At 42.0% G+C, this 4,828-nt stretch overlaps 1 non-coding gene across 1 annotated transcript; it reads right to left on the bottom strand.

Annotated features, from left to right (window-relative positions):
• Positions 1-4,756: 4,756 nt before the first annotated feature.
• On the bottom strand, positions 4,757-4,828 carry TRNAH-GUG (transfer RNA histidin (anticodon GUG)). The gene has a single exon. It is a non-coding gene; the product is annotated as a tRNA-His (tRNA).

Genomic DNA, 4,828 nt, shown 5'->3' with positions numbered 1-4,828 from the left:
CTGTCTCTGTTGGTCGATTTATTTAATTAATTTTTATCGGGTAAACACCAAATGTGGCACCAGAATTTCTGCGATTGGCGACACTAGACAATCTGACACTCCATGACCGAAGAGAGTGCATAGAAAAATGATCCTTTCTAATCTACGTGTGGACAGACCAGAATTATTTATTACAACTATTAATGCAATTTATATTCAATTACTAAATATTAAATTTGCTAGTTGTTCCTTCCGTGTTTTAGAGCGCAGGTTTACAATACGGCATTCATCTTCATAACAGAACCATTTAAATGAATATTTTCTTTACACTAGTTTTAACTCTGTTTCAAAATAACTTTAGTTGTACTATGGAATTAATTAAATAAATTAATAATAAAAACTCGCGTCATAGTTAAATGCGGATATAACCTGATTAGATGAGCCTTTATTTACATCACATAATAAATCCGCGTTGATTTACAAGCTAACTGGTCTCATTCATATTGACTACGTAATATCACCGGTAATTGTTAATGTAAATGTTATATTATTTGCAGTGGAAAATAAATCTCTTGGTACATCTGTATGAATCCCTCTTCTATTATTTCAAATTGTAGAGTGATTTAACTAGCCCTCACTTGCCAGCACCTGCGGTTTGTTTAGTTTTGTTTCGGTGTTAATATTACGCTGACTGTAATACAATCCCGACGGCCGATAGTGCTTTAAAGTAGGTATCAATATCATAACATAATCTACTCCTCTACTCCTGACTACCATTAACAATGGCACATAGTGACTGGCACTCTGTGTCGGTGGAAGAATAATCGTCTTAATTTATACTGATTAGCTCTGAGCTTGCATTGGGGTGGTAGTGGTTTCGAATCCTACCATCGTCAGCCGTGAAAGTGGTTTCCCATTTTCACACCAAGGAAATGCTAGGGCTGTACTTAAATTTAGGCCACAAACATGTTAGTGCAACTTTAAACCACTGACAAAAGAAAAATGCATACAGACATATATACATCTTCAGTATAGACTGTTAATAATAATAATAATAATAATAATAATAATAATAATAATAATAATAATAATAATAATAATAATAACGCCATTGGCTTTACGTCCCACTAACTACACTTTTACGGTTTTCGGAGACGCCGAGGTGCTGGATTTTAGTCCCACGGGAGTTCTTTTACGTGCCAGTAAATCTACCGACTCGAGGCTGACGTATTCGAGCACCCTCAGCTACCACCGGACTGAGCCAGGATAGAACCTTCCAAGCTGAGGTCAGAATGCCGGCGCCTCGACCGTCTGAGCCACTCAGCTCGGCAAGTACCGCTCAGTGGTTATTCTCTAAGCTTCTATGAATTAACTAAGCGTCTCCGTAATCCTTTAATTGCAACCAGATCAATGGCCTGGTTCTTTTTCTCACATATAGTAACTTTAAATAATTAAAAACTTAATGAAAATTGCGACCATTGTTAGTTTGATCTGCCCCTCCTTCGCTTGCCCTCCATGGTCGGGTTCATTATTCTCGAATGGATCCAGCACCGAAGGTTCATACGTTCAGCTTCAACATAGAATTCACCAAGAAACTTGGCCGTAACGGTGTAAGCTTGCATTCAGGAGATAGTGGGTACGAACCCCACTGTCGGCGTCTTGAAGATGGATTCTCGTTGTTTCCCATTTTCACATAATGCGAATGCGGGGGCTGTAACTCAATCAAAGCCACGGCCTTCCTATACAGTACATAACCACCCGTCGTTGCCTTAAGACCTATCTGTCGGTGTGACTTGAAGCAACTTGTAAAAAAAAATAATCAGCATCAATTTTATTCCAAACTTATCTTTTACATGGGTATATTCTCGTTGCGAGTAACGCCGGCTCCTCCTCCTCCTTCTCTTGTCTGTATGTGGCATAATTTTCTCACAACATTCTGGCGGGTTTATATTAAGTATGGAGAAATGAACTGGCGTACTTAACTCGATTATCTCCTAATTAATCTCATATTTAGTACTGTCTTCTTTCTTACATAGAATACGTAGTACAAGTATTGATTACGATATAATAATAATAATAACAACGAGAAATGTGTTAATCACACATTCACCCATTCTAAGAATATTTTCTCTGGAATTCCCACTTCAGCATCAGGAGGCTGCTGAGATTGTACACTTCCTGGTAGCAAAAGTGCGCGGATTCTTGAATGGAAGGCAGTGTCAAGCTTTGAATATCCCACCCCGCTCTATGATCTTCCAAAATAGCATTTGTGTAGTCTTATTCTTATTATTCTTCCTTATCCGTTTACCCTCCAGAGTCGGTTTCTCCCTCGGAATCAGCGAGGGATCTCACCTCTGCCGCCTCAAGGGCAGTGTCCTGGAGCGTGAGACATTGGGTTGGAGTATACAACTGGGGAGAATGACCAGTACCTCACCCAGGCGTCCTACCTGCTATGCTGAAGATGGGCCTTGTGGGGAGATGGGAACATTGGAAGGGATAGACAAGGAAAAGGGAAGGAAGCGGCCGTGGCTTTAAGTTGAGTACATCCCGGCATTTGCCTGGAGGAGAAGTGGGAAACCACGGAAAACCACTTCCAGGATGGCTGAGGTGGGAATCGAACCCAACTCTACTCACTTGACCTCCCGAGGCTGAGTGGAACCGGTTCCAGCCCCCGTACCACTTTTCAAATTTCGTGGCAGAGCTGGGAATCGAACCCGGTCCTCCGGGGATGGCTGCTAATCACACTGACCACTACACCACAGAGGCGGACCTTGTCTTGTTCTTTAACATGTATTTGTTCAATACGCACTATACCAATAAACGTGGGTAATTCTATTATGTTGCCGGCCCCGTCGTCTAAGGGTGGCGTGCCTGCCTTTTACTGGGTGACTCCGGGTTCGATTCCCGGCAAGGTCAGGAATAATTACATGGTCTGAGGGCTATTTCGAGGTCCACTCAGGCTACGTGAGAATAATTGAGGAACTATTTGACGGTGCGATAGCAACCCCGGTCTACAAAGTTCTTCTTGTAGAGCACGTGTAACTTCGTAATCTGCAGGCCTTGGGACTGACCAGAAGTCGTTTAGTAGGCTAAGGGTCATCATGATAGTAGTGCCATAGGGTTTGGTTTAATTTTATTACATTAAGAAAGTGACAAGTGACGTCTAGGTTAATCTGTAGCGACATTCGTAAAGTATATTTTCAGTAATGCGCTCTTCTATTGGCAAAGTGTAAGCAGACCTCCGTGCGTTAACTAGCCCAGAAATCTCTACGATAATGTGCTCTTTCCTATCACTCGCGCTTGTACCTCTCATCGTAGTCCCAACTGATTACAGAAACATTCAGAAGTACGAGCACCACGATAAAGTATCGACATTACATGCATAAGAATTATTATCATTTTTGTGACCCGTTACCGTGAAATGTTACGTCAGAGATTGGTGCACCGGGCGAGCTGGCCGTGCGCGTAGAGGCGCGCGGCTGTGAGCTTGCATCCGGGAGATAGTAGATTCGAATCCCACTATCGGCAGCCCTGAAAATGGTTTTCCGTGGTATCCCATTTTCACACCTGGTAAATGCTGGGGCTGTACCTTAATTAAGGCCACGGCCGATTCCTTCCAACTCCTAAACCTTTCCTATCCCATCGTCGCCATAAGACCTATCTGTGTCGGTGCGACGTAAAGCCCCTAGCAAAAAAAAAATGGTGCCGCAGGCGTAATAACGTTCCATCCATCAGCTCTTAAGCCATAACTTGAGAGCGATAGGAAATGAATTATTACAAATGAGATGACGCTGTAAACTAGACATCCCAGGGAAATCTGCTTCATTTTTGGTTCTTCTTACACAAATTATATGCTTTGATTTTTTTTTTTTTTTTTTTTTGCTATTTGTTTAACGTCGCACCGACACAGATATGTCTTATGGCGACGATGAGACAGGAAAGGCCTAGGAATGGGAAGGAAGTGTCCGTGGCCTTAGTTAAGGTACAGCCCCAGCAATTGCCTGGTGTGAAAATAGGAAACCACGGAAAACCATCTTCATGGCCGCCGACAATGGGGGTCGAACCCACTATCTCCCGAATACTGGATACCGGCCGCACTTAAGCGACTGCAGCTATCGAGCTCCCTACAAATTATGTGAATCTCCGAGATTTGAACATAAGATTTAGCGGTTTGTAGTGACATTAATTCGTTCAGGCCATGGCGATTACTCAATTAAAACAGCATTTAATATGACAGTTCAACTGGTAGGCCTATATGGTACTAGAACATGAAAGAATAACTAAAGAATCCAGTGTGTTTCACTCCAGATACAGTCATTCAGCAGTGAGTTAGGTAGAAGGAGATTGAGAATGAGTGCTGATCTGAAGCAATAGTATTTAACCGTTCTAAAATACAAAGAGAATTCGAATTTAACTCTGGAGACCTTTCTATTTAAAAAGTTTAAAGCATCTCGGTACAGGTCATGATAATTCTGGAGGAGTTGATTGTAAAGGCTTCCAAGGCTACAGGGCAAACTCTGACTGTGCCCATTTGGATAGAGAAGAAATCTATTTTGTAAGGAGCTGGGAAAAAAGGTAGCCACGTTTTATCAGGAAGGAGTATAATATAGCTTGCATACCAGTGATGTTTGTATCATTATTTGCCTGTATGATCGATAGCAGTTGAATTGACTTTAAATAATAAAAGCTAGAATATTGTTTAAATAAAGATTGATTTTGGAGAAAGGGAAGACGGGATATGGCTAAAAGGGTCTCCTCCGTGACAGTGTGTTACAACTGCCGTGACCAGGATTTGAACCTGGGTTATTGCGGCCACAACGCAATGTCCTAACCACTAGACGATCACGGC

The sequence above is a fragment of the Anabrus simplex genome, chromosome 1, assembly GCF_040414725.1.
Source record: "Anabrus simplex isolate iqAnaSimp1 chromosome 1, ASM4041472v1, whole genome shotgun sequence".
In the NCBI taxonomy this organism is placed as follows: domain Eukaryota; kingdom Metazoa; phylum Arthropoda; class Insecta; order Orthoptera; family Tettigoniidae; genus Anabrus; species Anabrus simplex.
The sequence above is the reverse complement of the archived record's forward strand: the minus strand, read 5'-3'. Positions and strand labels throughout refer to the sequence as shown.